General features: G+C 37.7%; 1 protein-coding gene and 1 pseudogene across 2 annotated transcripts in view; one reads left to right on the forward strand and one right to left on the reverse strand.

Moving 5' to 3' along the window:
- Positions 1-14,008, reverse strand: part of LOC144631510 (serine/threonine-protein phosphatase 2A regulatory subunit B'' subunit gamma-like) — a 212,672-nt gene that overhangs the window by 144,061 nt on the left and 54,603 nt on the right. The gene's annotated exons all lie outside the window — the stretch shown is intronic.
- On the forward strand, positions 225-8,522 carry LOC144631494 (ATP-binding cassette subfamily C member 4-like; annotated as a pseudogene). Its single transcript, XR_013566756.1, has 6 exons — positions 225-1,014; positions 2,752-3,131; positions 3,701-5,126; positions 5,617-6,187; positions 6,797-6,933; positions 7,468-8,522. The product of XR_013566756.1 is annotated as an ATP-binding cassette subfamily C member 4-like (transcript).

Consider the following 14,008-nt stretch of genomic DNA (forward strand, 5'->3'; position numbering starts at 1 on the left):
CGGAACTGTCATTTACTGAAGTTAGTCAATCCATCCGTTGGTTTCCCAGCTAATTTTAAAACACATTTTGTCGATGTTTTCAAGATTAATTTATCGTAAGCTGTTTTCAAATTGTATTTGATGGTTATACCACTTTGGGTAGAAAATGCTAGTTTCAGCAAGTGAACTAACGCATTAGGCGAAAGAAAGGTTTGCTTTATTTATTGCTATTTCCTTCACCTAACTAAGTGTCGCTTGATTATAGTACATCTTTTTCGAATTAACTGAAAAATCAACTAAGATGTTGAAAAAAATCTGCTCTGACCTGCCCTTAGCTGAAGTATATATTCAGAGTGCATTTCAGCACCGCTTTATTGTATCTCACAGGCTTAAGCGTGTCGCAATACAATCAGCCCGAACAAAAAGTCGGTGAGAGTGCTAATTAAGGTGCTAACGTGAAAGTCCTTGTTCACTTCATTCTTCGTTAACTTTCCTTTTTATTTCGAAAGAATGAACGCAGAGCGTGAGCATGGCGTCCCTGCACATCCGCAGAGGAAGGCCAACTTGATCTCTTTTCTTCTGTTTTGGTGGACAAATGATTTGTTCAGGACTGGAAACCAGCGTCCCTTGCAACAATCTGACTTCTGGCCATTGCACGAGGAAGACAAAACGTCCCTACTGACAAAAGAACTGCAGTCACAGTGGAATAAAGATCTGAATGAGTGCAACCTGACAGAGAAAGAACCAAGGCTATGGAAAAGTTCTACGAAAGTTCTGTCTTGCAAAGACATCTGTATAATTTCTTTTGCTGGACTACTGGACTCAGTGGGTCGATTTCTTCAGCCATTTTTCCTAGGAATTTTTATCTCTGCACTTAAGGCCAAAGCTCCTGAGAGAGGCTTGCTTTGTGGTTGCGCTGCGCTGATGCTGTTGATTGTGCTGACGAAGAGCATTGCTGTACATCATAGCAGCTTCAAACTGTACGTGATTGGTATGAGGATGAAGGCCTCCCTTAAAGGTGTCATCTTCAGAAAGGTCAGTTTGCTACCACAACTGGTGCACGATTCAATTGATTTCTCAGTAAGATTCTTTTAAACAAATGATTTCTTTTTAATCACCAAATAGGTATTTCCCTAATGATTATAAATTATCACATATATTATCCAGTTAATGAAGGAAAGGTTTTAACTAAATCTATAGTAAAGACAAGCTGCAAGGAGGCGGGTGAGATATAGATGGGTCATCTTTAGGGGATTCGCTCGCGCTTTGTATAAATTATATATGGGTGCAATAGTTTTTACCATGTTGTGGATACGATAATTTTTAAAACGAATTGCTCTGCACCGTTCATGCTAAGATAGCGTTTGCCTGGGAAGTTAAAAGATCGAGGTAACATTGAAAAATAACATGGGACACGCGGCCGGATCATATAAGTTTTGGTTTTTACTGTATATATAATTAAAATAGTTTACTGCTGTGTGACAAAACAAATTGTGGAGGTTTAAATTTGTACATTGGTGATATTGGAAGAGACGAGTATCCTTGTGAGGAATAAATTTTTGCAATTTTTTGCAAGTCGCGCACAACTGAAATTACAGCACGTACGTAATATTGTTTGTTTTTGATACAAATAAGCAAAATACAGGTAATATATCATGGCTTAGAGTTGTAAAACAGGTTAAATAACTCAAGTAGCAAAACAGCGAAACAGCTTCACCACTTGAAATAATATATGAAAGATATTTGCTTGTCTAAACGAGTGAAGCATCGGAGGTGAAGTACTGGCTCTACAGTCTGTTACTACTGTCGTTTTCCTGTTCCGGTTCCGCTTGTGTCTTCGTCTTCAGAGAGTAGAGTAAATGTTTTTATGGGAAAAATTTTTGCGGAAATATTTTTTAAATTTAGAAGCCGCAAAAATGTTGTGCCACACGATAAATTTTTTAGGATTAAAATTGCCGAAAAACTTAGGAACGAAGGGACGATACTTTTTTATCCGACGTCCGCATAATATATCGACAAATACATGACGTCAGGCATCTCACCAAAAATGTCCGCAAAAAACACTACTTTAGCCTATATTACTTCGAATAAAGCTATTAATTGTATTTTTGTTTATTCTGGTATCGTGAGCAGAATATACGAAATACTATTCTGTTCAATCCGTAAAATGGCCGGGATATGACCCAACAGAAGCGGTAACCGCCCATTCCTTGTTTTCCGGCTTTTCCAAAATAGCCTAGACAGAATACACGCTGTGATTTTAGCTAATAGCTGCGGTCTGTGGAATTATTGAAAGAACTTTACTAGAAAATAAACGCATTCCAGAGAGTAAAGTATGCCGACACTTGAAGAAAAGGTTTTGTAAGGGTTTGAGTATTGCCACATTTTAAGAAGATTAGTGGTTGATAACAACGTTTTCATTCATTTTAAGAACAATATTCTGACACGCCATCTATTGAATCGTAAGTGTGTAGCCTGTGTAGTTCCACCAATGCCGGTCTAAAACGTTTTTCATAATTTTAAAGATATTAATAAAGGATGGAAAAGTGATGGAGGTTAATGGATTGGTTTGAATGTGATAATGATTAATAAATGGACAGCAAAGTAGATAAATGTCAACCTAACGTGGTCTCGTTTGCTAGTAGGGTGACTGTAATCCTGTTTTATCCGATTTGATAACACGTTCGTGGGAATATCTGGTGGTGCGACTAGAAATAAAAGCCATCGCCTATAAAACCTAATCACTGATTTCAAATTGTTGTTTATCTGTAGATCCTGGTCCTTGGTCAGCATATTCTCAACGAGTTTACAAAAGGTCACGTGATTGATCTGGTGTCCAATGATGTTCAAAGAATGGAACAGGCCGCCAGGCAGTTCTTTCGTCTCCTTGTCGCCATCTTTGATGTTTGTGTGGCTGTTCCGTTGTTATGGTACTTCATTGGCTGGCAGGCACTAATGGGAATCATCTTCCTGTTTGTTCTTGTGCCATTTGGTGGTTTCCTTTCATATCTGTCTGGAAAGCTTCGACTGAAGACCGCTGTCATTTCTGATCGGCGAATAAATCTGATGACTGAGATAGTGGCTGGAATTCGTGAAGTGAAGACGCATGCGTGGGAGTGGTTCTTTAGAAATCAGATCAAAGATACTCGAATGTTAGTGAAAAATATCAGGGCGACCTAGCCAGTATCTTGTTGTTGTTGAGTTAACCACAGATGTTAAATAGAGAGATATTCTGGTAACTGTCTTAAAGCAACTAAAGTTAACGCATCTAGACAATTGACAAATTATCGCTCCTAAACACCTTAGTGAGTGAATAAGTGTTCTTAGAGCTCACAACGGTGGCAGCGCAGGACAAGTCAGAAACTTAATTCATGACTGGCTTTGGTCTTGCAATTGATTGCCAGCAGAAAAAGTTTGTTCTTATTGGTTGACCAGGTTTTATTATGAGCATTAACTCAGCAAACACAAAGCAAAGAGTCTTCAGCTTTCAACGGTGAACCAAAAAATGCGCTTAATCACGAAGTAAACTAGAAATAGTAGCCTACTTATAACAACTAATTTATTACTAAACTGACAACTGGGTGCTTTCCACGACCTTCGTCCCAAATTACTCTTCCATACACATATTTCCCACTACCACACTAGTTCTTTAGATCGACCCTTTCAACAAGTCCCAAATGTACGTATCTGACATAAAGTGTTGTTATTTCCTCATTTGCAGCGATGAGATGAGAATAATTCGTCGCAAGAGCATTCTTCTGTCATGTGCCATATCTCTCATGTATTCCTCGGGACTTGTTGCCGCCTTCATTTCTATTTTGGCGCTTGCCTTTAGTGGTTATCACCTAACACCGTTCATCGTTTTTACTCTCTTGTCAATTATCAACGTACTCCGAAACAGTGCACTGAGATCAATAGGAGAAGGATCACAGTTTATATACGAAGCGTACGTTTCATTTGATAGAATACAGGAATTTCTGCTGCTGCCAAACCTTAATGGTATGACTGATACAAAACTCTCCACCAATACGGGTAGCAACTCATTGCTAGAGACAAAATGTTTTGGAAAGGAAAAGGTGAACATTAAGGACCAATACGTATGTTTACACCAGTCCTTAAAGAAAACCTCCGCCATAACCAAGTTTGTGGACATTCCAGATAACAGAAATCTATATCCCTTTCTTGAAACTACAAATCTGGGTCATCATATGAGCCCAACGGACAAACTGCAAATTATAGAGCAAGGGCAATTTCAAGAAAAAAGAGAGAGAAGGATCAAGTTGAGCAATGTGACCTGCAAACTAAATGTTAACAACAAATGCACTGTAAAATCTATCAACTTTGAAGCAAAAGATGAAAGCTTTGCTATCATCACTGGTCCAGTGGGAAGTGGAAAATCAATGTTGCTGTCTGTGATCGCTGGTGAGATGCCAGTTACTGAAGGGAATATCCAGTGCTGTGGTACCATCGCCTACGTGCCACAGATACCTTGGGTTTTCTCTGAAACACTGAGAGAAAACATCATATTCGGTCGGCCATTTGATTTCGATAAGTACGTCCAAACAATCAGAGTTTGCGCTTTAAAGGAAGATATTGAGGGATTTCCAGATAAAGACCAAGTTGTTGTTGGAGAACGAGGCAACACACTAAGCGGTGGTCAACAGATTCGCGTCAGTTTGGCACGGGCAGTCTATGCCGATTGTGATATTTACCTGTTGGACAATCCACTCGCTGCACTCGATATAAACGTTAGTGATTACATTTTTAAACATTGTATACTTGGCTTGCTGACAAACAAAGTTCGTTTGATGGTTTCTCACCAAGAGTCTCACATGAAGCTTGCAGATCAAGTAATTGTCTTGCAAAACGCTACAATGACTGATAAAGGGACGTTTTTGGAACTTAACAAAAAAGAAGGACTTAATGAAATTCTAGAACCCCAAAACAAAGTTAGTCAGGAATCAACTTTGTCTCAGGAACAGATCAAAGTACATTGTTCAGACAACAAGACGATCAGAAGCATGGAAATTCCTGACGAAGACCGTATGACTGGAGCAGTGTCCTGCAAGTTGTACTGGGATTATCTAACTGCAGGAGTGCGTCCATTGCTTTAGCTGGCTTGGTTCTCATTTTCCTTCTTTGTCAAGGTAAGCGTGGAGGAATAACTTAAATCCATGATACCACCATGCCAAACTCACCCTTGAGACCCATTATTGAGGGAGGGGGAAATGATATAAAAGCGAGGACGTGCCTGTTGGAATTTTTAGGAAGACCCCTAAAAGGCACTAGAATCCAAATTGGTTGAGGCTCAAGTTCACGTGTACTCCGAGGAGATGCCAACTCCAAAATCGTTTTTATTGAGTGATGACTAACACTAGTCGACAAAGAGTCACGTCCCAGCCAAAAATGTCACCATCGAGTATACATGTCTCCTTCGAGTGCTGCAATGCTATCTGGAGTTGGGGGTGATGAATTCCTTGTTATGCACCTCAGTGCCTGGAAGACATTTGTCAGTATGAGTATTTATTCAGTTTTCGGCAGGTGCATGCTGTAGTTTCCTCTATCAGAAGAAACTTGCACAGACAACTTATCATTTCTGCGGTATTTGTTAATGATTCTTGTATCCATTGATTGCAGGAGTTATGATTTCACCCGATCTGTGGCTGTCGTTTCTAACGACGCTTCCACGTGATGACCAAACGAACAGGACAAATGTTGGCATCTATGTCAGTTGTGTTATTGCGGCTGTTCTTCTAACAACAATACGAGCCTACGCTTTCTTCCTTGCGGTGTTGAAATCTTCAGAAAACCTTCACAACAACATGGCGACAGCCATTCTCAAAGCACCGATTCTATTCTTCGATTCAAATCCCATTGGAAGAATTCTCAACCGATTTTCTAAAGACATCGGCTGCATGGACGAGGTTTTGCCAAAGACGTTCCTTTTTGCAGTGCAAATGGTGTTGTTCGTGTTGACCGCAGCGCTTCTTCCCTTGGTTGCAAATGTGTGGCTTGTAGCAGTTGTTGTACCCATTATACTATCGTATGTTTGCATTGCAAGGTACTTCATGAGGACATCAAGAGAGCTAAGGAGACTGGAGTCTGTGTGCCGCAGTCCTGTGTTGACACAGATCTCTGAAACATTGGACGGATTGGACACAATTCGATCCCGTTGAAGACAACAGGAGTTTGCTGATCTCTTATACAGGTGAGGCTGCTTTGCATCAAAACTAAAATGCTTAAAGATCGAGCCACATCATGGATGGCACATTGTAAGAAAGTTAGCTTTTCTTCTTTTCATTTTTTTATTTCGAAATCCGTCTTAATTAACCCAGTATTATCCATCCTTGTTCATTTTTGGTTATTATTACTTCTTTGATGTTTTTACCTTGGTAAAAACGTTTTAAGACCTCCATGAATTGAAGGTAATTTAAGGTAATTTTGTACATTACAACAAATGACCTAAAGGTAGCCAAGTCGCGATACTTAAGTTGGATCAAAACTAACAACATATATTGATCGGGCACATAAATGGGGGATAAATGGTATTATAAAATGCCTTATTAATGGCAAACTTAAAACGATCATATTTTGACGTCACAGGCTACCATAGCTACGACATAACCAGTCCCACAGTGACACCTTCTTGATTCGTGCTTAATGTGCTCGAAACAAGGTCGGTGAGCCCCATATTAATTTGGTGTATTTATTAATGATTAGCTTGTAAGAAAAAACGTTCTGTAAAGTTTACAAAAATATGCGAAGAGGTTTAAAGCCAAAAAAATTTTAAAACTTCTCATTTTATCTCATGTGATAGATATCAAGACACTCATAACCGTGCATATTACATGGTATTAGCTGGAACTCGATGGCTGGGAATAAGATTGGATCTCCTATCTGCCCTCTTAATTGGTGCCGTAGCTTTAACTGCTGCACTGTATTCCCACGACAATGGTGAGTATATGGTTAACAAAGAGTTTTTTCCCTTGTTATTGCCTATTGATTAAAGAACGAACAATTCTCCTTACCTTATAGTGCCGTTGTGTCAAGAAATACCCGTCATAATTTTTTTTCGAATAATTTAGTCTCATTTCCTCCGAAATTTAAATGTGACCAATCAAACTCCAATTTACAGACTGTTTTATATTCGTTCTTCGTCTTTCACTTTTAGTTTAAAAACAGGGTTGTACTGAAATGTTGCATTTCCCATATTGCACTTTATAGCTAGCGAGGGTTTAAATTTAAAAGGTCATATATTGATTGTTTTCTGAAACTGAAATAAAGCGTTTTGACTGCAGAGTAGCAACAGGAAGATGTTTATTCGCGCCATATTTTTCAACTTTAATTGGCCCCTGCAATTGTAGACTTTTTGCGAAATTTAAACATCGTGTAAATGAAAGGCATTAGGGAAGTCAAAACCTGGTCCAGCTTTAGTCAAATATCAATATCATGAAAAACGTTAAACAAGCCTTTTATCTTCTTTTATAGCTCTGGTAGGCCTTGCTTTTGTTTACGTCTTCGAAACTTCTCACTTCACCCAGGTATCTGTTCAACAGTCGTCAGAAGTCGAGAATTTGATGACGTCTGTAGAGAGAGTGATGGCGATCACTCAACTTGAATCTGAGCCTGGGTACAAGACAGTAAAAACACGGCCTGAACACTGGCCAACGAACGGAGAAATACAATTCACCGGGGTATCGCTGAGATACTATCCTGAAGGACCAAGAGCACTCAATAATCTGAATTGGAACGTTACTGGACAGTCCAAGATTGGAATTGTGGGTAGAACAGGTGCTGGAAAATCTAGCATCATAGCTGCTATCCTTCGCATGCCCGAAGCTGAAGGGAAAATCACAATAGACGGAGTGGAGCTAAAAAATTTGAATATTCAAGAATCTCGGAAATGCATCTCCGTCCTAAACCAAAGTCCTGTTGTGTTCAGTGGGTCCCTGAGAAAGAATCTTGATCCACTGGGAAGGCACAGTGATGTTGAGTTGTGGGAAGTACTAGAAGCAGTGCAACTGAAGCAATTGGTAGAAACCTTTCAGGGGAAGCTAGATTACACATTGAACTCTGGGGGAATGAATCTTAGTGTAGGCGAAAAACAGTTAATTTGTCTTGCACGTGTTCTCCTGCAGGAGAGTAAAGTTGTCATCTTAGATGAGCCCACTGCTCATGTAGATCCTAAAACAGAACAAATCATACACGAAACAATCCGAGAAAAACTGAAGAGCTCAACAGTGATCACAATCGCACATCGGCTAAAAACAATTGAAGACTGTGACAAGATTGTGGAGTTGAGAGATGGACAGTTGTTAGTTGAGTCGCTGGGTAGATCAAATGTTTTATAATATAACATTAAATTTATAATAAACTATTCAAACCTCTCTTTTCGTGAGCTGATTTATTCCCTTACTATTAGAGAGAGACGTCTAAAATCTCGTTCACACTAATGGGCCCTCGTCGATGCCTTCGTTTCCTACCATACGATAGGGTTCTGTATTCAAAGGTTTTCACTCTTGACAACGGTTTCCAATGCATGGCCTTTCGATGAAAACGAAAGGGGCGTATCAGTGGGGATGATAGACGAAAATGCATATTTGTGGAAGGGACTTGAGTTCCGGCCTGAAAAACTCCATCCTGTTCCACTCATTTCACTGGATAACCATTCCCGCTATGTTTTGTTATGGAGGAAACATTAGACAAGGCTTCATGTAAGGATATTTCAAAAGTTACTTGGGCTCTCATGGCAGGTTGTTTGCTTGGGGTTTGAGGTATCGTCGGTATGGTTGTCTTCGGATTAGGTTTAGGGTTTTAAAATCCTTGCTAAAAGCAAGTTTTAATTAGCACAGTCAGCCATTCTTTCCTCCATATTTTCTGAACTTAGTCGCCCCAGACCGCATCGTTTGATTGCTGCATGAACTTATGGCACCCTCACTCTCTCATTTCTTTTCCAATTCCATATTTTGTTATTAGACATTTTTATAAAAGAAAAAATTTGCGAGGCTTATAGGGACGATTCAAATACGTAAGCATAAAACAAATGAGTGAAAAAAATTTAAAATATGTGAACAGTGACCAAAGACATAGAACTTGGTGGCTTATGCAAATACTTTCACTTCCGGCTTGAACTGGTTCAGCATAAGGGTTAAACCACTTCAGGTCTTTCGCCACACGAATTTTAAGAAAACGCGATGATTTTGTAGATAAGAGTAGAAAAACGTGACTTGATTGAAAGAAATCGGAAATAACCTTGGACTTAACTAAGCGCCCGGACTATTTAACCCGGTTAACCGCGTCCTTGCTCTTGCACGTCAACGCAGATCAAAAGTTCTTAGGAAATTTTAAAGATTTTAAGTTTATTTTTTTCCGCTATTCTGATTCCATTTCCGTTACAATGCGTTGTAGATATAGACTAACTTCATGTTTTTATGCATACTTATTATAATCGTATCATGGATTTTTGAAACAAGGTAAAAACCGAGACTGGCCAATACCCCGAGACTCTTCTTGGAAAGACTAAGATAAACAATAATTAAAAATCCGAGCCTAAGACAGAGACGTTGTAATCAAAACTCTTGGTCACGTGAGGGTTTAGCTTGCTAAATGATTTTGAAGGGAAATCGGAACGCCATTCCATTTCTTTCGAACTAGTTTTGAGTAAAGCTTAAAGTTGCTAATTATACAGCCAAGCAACTAAACTGCAAACAGTAAGATAATGAGATAGTGGTACGCACACAAAAAGCGTGAGAGCGGAAGTACGGTCATATTTTATAAGACCTGAAGCTCAACTGAGCTAATAAGCTATTACTGTCCGGTTTTACAGAATCTGACTAGTATAGCTGCCTTCTCTTAATTTTGTTTGCGGCTGACAAGTGGTATAACGCACGCACTCCGATATACCTGCCAACTCTCACGGACTATCGGCAAGTTTTCCGGATAAACTCTCCCGGAGGGGTTGTGAAATCTGCCAGATACAAAGCAAAATGCTAAGAGCATGTAGTTCCTAAACTGTTTTTGCCGATTTTAGGAGACTTCAGGGAGAATTTGGGATGCTCGAATCGGTGGACCTGTTTATTGGTCAGCCGTTTTTGTGAGAAGAGGTACGGTCACACAAGATTGCCGACCTCTCGGATCATTTGGACTTTTTACGTTGACATCCCAATAGAAGAATCACAAAACAAGCGTCAAAAGCGTAAAAGTAAGTAAAGAAAGTATATAAAATCATCTAGACTAGTCTATATCTAGTCAGTACGCGGAATTTGAGGCGCTTTGCCTATGGAAAGATTGTTACACAAAACTACGACTTGGCTAGCTCAACATCTTTCACGTGCTGCAGTCTGTTAGCTGTTGAACCTATCCGTTTTATGTCCCTGTATAACATGATTTACGACCTTTTCTATCAGTCACGTTGTACAACAGAAGTCTGGTAAGAGGGCCAATTCAAACTCCAGTAACATTCATTCCGGGATCATTTAGGTAAAAAAAAATCGGCAAAATCAGTGCAAGTGTTATAGACTTCTCAGTACTAATTACCGCCTTCCAAATGCATTGTTGAACTGTTTCTTTACGACGGCTTGTTTTTCAGTTTGTTTGCTTGTTTACTTGTTTTTATAACACCGGTGTCAAGTTAGGATTTTTCAAAACACTTATAAACGGCTCGTTGATTTAATTATCAGTTTGAAAATGCAAGAATTTTAATTCGAAGCCTTGTTAAGATTGATTCACTGGAACCATTTTAAATTAAACGATAAAGATTGGTCGTTTTAAAGCAACGAAAAAATTGCGTTTCAGGTCTAAGGCATAAAAAAATGATGCTAGAACCATCATGCCTCCTCCCCAGGCGCCAATCGACCGGATAGTCAAGGCGAAAAAAAGGAAGCGCGGGGGTTAATGGTTAGGTTCGATTTTCTCGTCCGCGTGGGGCCCACAACGCCAAGCGAACCGTGTACTACCAAGGAGGCGGACGCCTGGGGACGAGGCGGCAGATGCTAGAATATTCTAGGACGGAGAAGACTGCTAAAAAGTAGTTTAAAAATGTTAGTTGTGGTCCGGATAAACTGTTTTGAGACGCTTAATTAGTTTAGTTTAAATTAGTTTAGATTAATTTGGTGTAGTTTAGTTCAGTTTAGTTTAGTTTAGTTTGGTTTGGTTTGGTTTGGTTTGGTTTGGTTTGGTTTGGTTTGGTTTGGTTTGGTTTGGTTTAGTTTAGTTTAGTTTAGTTTAGTTTAGTTTAGTTTAGTTTGGTTTGGTTTGGTTTAGTTTAGTTTAGTTTAGTTTAGTTTAGTTTAGTTTAGTTTGGTTTAGTTTAGTTTAGTTTAGTTTAGTTTAGTTAAGTTTAGTTTAGTTTAGTTTAGTTTAGTTTAGTTTAGTTTAGTTTAGTTTAGTTTAGTTTAGTTTGGTTTAGTTTAGTTTAGTTTAGTTTAGTTTAGTTTAGTTTGGTTTGGTTTAGTTTGTTCTCTCCTTAGGTATTTGGTGCGCAACTAACCATGATTTCTTTTCTGTTCTTTTCTTAGGTATTTGCTGCAAACCTAACCTTGATTTGTTTTAGTTTAGTTTAGTTTAGTTTAGTTTAGTTTAGTTTAGTCTAGTTTAGTTTAGTTTAGTTTAGTTTAGTTTAGTTTAGTTTAGTTTAGTTTGGTTTGGTTTGGTTTGTTTTGGTTTAGTTTAGTTTTTTAAAATTAGTTTAGATTAATTTGGTTTAGTTTAGTTTAAATTAGTTTAGATTAATTTAGTTTAGTTGAGTTTAGTAAAGCTTAGTATAGTTTAGTTTAGTTTAATTCAGTTTAGTTTAGTTTAAATTAGTTTTGATTAATTTAGTTTAGTTTAGTTTATATATTAGTTTATATATTAGGTAGTTGAGTTCAGACAGTAGAAGGTATAAACAATTAAACCATTTATCGAATTGCATGTAATTTTCTCGTTTGGACACAAACAGTTTGAGAAAGCTGGTTTTGAACATAGTTAGCAAATTGTTAGTTGATTTAAGTTCAGATGGCAAAGAGTTTCATAGTTTTACTGTTCTAATAGAAAATAATTTCTGAAGTAATCCTGATTGAGTTGCTAACTGTTGAGGTAAAAATTCGAAAGTAAATAAGTCGCTATGTGTGTCGTAAAACGAAAAGCAATTTATTTACATGTGCCATTCACACGAAACAGAAATAAAACATAAACTTCACAGAACTTGAAGTACAGCATACAACAGTGGAAACACAGACAATACAAGTCACGACCGACTTGGTTAGCGTTTCTGATTGTTTTTTTTTTAAAGCAGTGTGTTTACTTCTGTCAACTTAGGGCACGTACAGTACACACATAACCATTTGCTGAAGGTATTAAATACAAACGAAAGCAAACTCAACGTTAAATTCAAATGCAACTACAAAGGAATATCTCTACGTAGAACTGTTCAGTTGGATTTCATGTTATCCAAGAGAGTCTTTTTGATAAACCACAGTTGAACTGATCTTCTCATATAAGGTAGGTTAACAATACCTTAATGAAGAAAAACGGTTTTTGTAAGAACACAGCCTTTAAAAGAAAACAGCCTTTTGGTTTAGTTTAGTTTTTTAAAATTAGTTTAGATTAATTTGGTTTAGTTTAGTTTAAATTAGTTTAGATTAATTTAGTTTAGTTGAGTTTAGTAAAGCTTAGTATAGTTTAGTTTAGTTTAATTCAGTTTAGTTTAGTTTAAATTAGTTTTGATTAATTTAGTTTAGTTTAGTTTATATATTAGTTTATATATTAGGTAGTTGAGTTCAGACAGTAGAAGGTATAAACAATTAAACCATTTATCGAATTGCATGTAATTTTCTCGTTTGGACACAAACAGTTTGAGAAAGCTGGTTTTGAACATAGTTAGCAAATTGTTAGTTGATTTAAGTTCAGATGGCAAAGAGTTTCATAGTTTTACTGTTCTAATAGAAAATAATTTCTGAAGTAATCCTGATTGAGTTGCTAACTGTTGAGGTAAAAATTCGAAAGTAAATAAGTCGCTATGTGTGTCGTAAAACGAAAAGCAATTTATTTACATGTGCCATTCACAAGAAACAGAAATAAAACATAAACTTCACAGAACTTGAAGTACAGCATACAACAGTGGAAACACAGACAATACAAGTCACGACCGACTTGGTTAGCGTTTCTGATTGTTTTTTTTTTTTAAAGCAGTGTGTTTACTTCTGTCAACTTAGGGCACGTACAGTACACACATAACCATTTGCTGAAGGTATTAAATACAAACGAAAGCAAACTCAACGTTAAATTCAAATGCAACTACAAAGGAATATCTCTACGTAGAACTGTTCAGTTGGATTTCATGTTATCCAAGAGAGTCTTTTTGATAAACCACAGTTGAACTGATCTTCTCATATAAGGTAGGTTAACAATACCTTAATGAAGAAAAACGGTTTTTGTAAGAACACAGCCTTTAAAAATAACCGTGTTTAATTAACAAATGTTGAAGATGCGTGCAGGAATGTTTAAGGACCGCGCAGAATTTTTTGCTGAGTAGAAAATAATTCCGTCAAAGCACTCGTGTATAAGTGCCACATTTGAAATAAAGAAACAATTAGAAAAACGTAGGTCATCGAGGGCAGCCGACGATGGTCTAGCCATTAATTCACATCCTAGGGAACTTGTATAATATCATCCAACTATGTGGCTTATAAATAGTTTGAACTTTTTTTTACTGACTTTACTCTTAAATATCAAACATCGAGGTTTACTGTTTAAAAAACTAGTAATATTGATTTGTATAATAAGCCCCTTTCACAGACCACGTGTATGACTCTTTATTTCTCAGCTTTAAATGCTACATTTATAACCCACTTTTTAGTCGATTAAAGGCTGGTTTTCATATAACCACTAGCTTGCGAATACAGCTGCCTTCGAACGCCACAAGCGGGCCGGAGCGCGGAGAGGCGGCTGTACGTATTCCCAGGCTATATAACCACTTCAGAGGAAGCTTAAGCACGAAATCTCTCAGCAAAGAGAGTATTCCATGGGCTCAATAACATCAATCCAAGTT

The sequence above is a fragment of the Oculina patagonica genome, chromosome 12 (assembly GCF_052425735.1).
Source record: "Oculina patagonica isolate OP01 chromosome 12, crgOcupat, whole genome shotgun sequence".
NCBI classification, from domain to species: domain Eukaryota; kingdom Metazoa; phylum Cnidaria; class Anthozoa; order Scleractinia; family Oculinidae; genus Oculina; species Oculina patagonica.